Genomic DNA, 1,495 nt, shown 5'->3' with positions numbered 1-1,495 from the left:
CTGTGTACATGTTCTGGTCCAGTCCAGAGTGGGAAGCAGCACTGGGGTCATGACAGTGGGGATGCTGAGGAACCAGAGGACTATTGTGTGATCCATCGGTGCTCTCTTGTACCCTGATGGACTCATCCCTTCCCTGGGACCCCTCTGTGGGGGGATGTTCTGGCGTCTACAGATGGGCTTTCGTTCTCTGTGTCCCCTCGTTCTCAACAACGTTAGTTTGTTTGTTGTGTGTTATGAATCTTCTGATGCCTGTTACCTGCTCCTGATGACACCTGTAATCACACTGGCTGGTGTGCTTCTTCCCTGTTGGATAGCCGCTTATTTAACTTCAAGCCAGAAGGACTCTTAATCCACCAGTCTTGCAAGGAGGACAGCCACACGTCCTGAGAAATGAGGGCTTTAAGACTTTGTCTTGTGCACTTTGGACATCTTACCTGAGGGAGCAGTCTCTGCAGAGTACGTTATGTTAGGTAAAGTAGAGGGTCTCTGGACAAGAGGAAGGCCCTCAGGGAGGCAGAATAGTACGTTAGTTGCAACAGTTGGCTCAAACATCCATCCATCCTATTGTGAAGCTGGTACGAGGCCGGGCAGTGTTTTCCTAAGTTAGACACGCCGTCACATGAGTTGGTACAACGTCAATGACAACACTAACACTGGGCTCTACTTTATCAAAAGAGTGTTGATTCTGTTAGAGTTTATCTGTAAATTATGCTGTAATTGGCTAAAATGATGCTGTACATTTATGTCCTTATCTTACTGCCTTGGTTAGGATTTCTAATGCTAAGCTAAATAGTATCATAGACTCAGGGGGAGGGGGCATCCATGTCTTGTTTCTGAACATCAAGGGGATATAAAGACTTCTTGCCCCATATCATCTTATAGAGCTTTCATCAAGCTGAAGGAGCCCTGGTGGGGTAGTGGTTACGCATTAGGCTGCAATACACGTAGTCAGCAGTTTGAAACCACCAGCAGTTCTGTGGAAGAAAGACGGGGCTTTCTACTCCCCTAAACAGTTACCGTCTCGGAAACCCACAGGGGGTAGCAGTGAGGCAGCACTGGCAGCAAGTTTGGTGGTTTTTTTTTGGTGGGACAGTATGGTTTTATTCAGCATACACACAGGTCACACCACGGGCGCCCGTCAGCTCTACCGTGTAAAATCGTAGAAAAACCCATTAGCCAAACAGAAAAAGTGGGGGGCTACAAAATGAGGTGTGGGGGGCTGAAGCAGCGGTGTGTCTGTGGCTCGGTGCCGGGCCCCGGCAGACAGATCAGGAATCATCACATTGTGGCTGTGGGCATTTGTTTTTTTTTGTTTGTTTGTTTGTTTGTTTTTCTTTTTTAACATTTTATTAGGGGCTTGTTTGGTTTTTATTAACCTGAGGAAACTCCTTTTTATTCCTGATTATGTGTTTTATCACAGTAAGTCACAGAACATCAAATGCTTTTTTTCTGTATAGTTTATAATAACCACATGTGCTTTGTCCTTTGGTCCATA

This window comes from Echinops telfairi, unplaced genomic scaffold (genome assembly GCF_000313985.2).
Source record: "Echinops telfairi isolate 266 unplaced genomic scaffold, ASM31398v2 ScPeMD7_7417;HRSCAF=8455, whole genome shotgun sequence".
Classification (NCBI taxonomy): Eukaryota; Metazoa; Chordata; class Mammalia; order Afrosoricida; family Tenrecidae; genus Echinops; species Echinops telfairi.
This window is presented reverse-complemented; position numbering follows the sequence as displayed.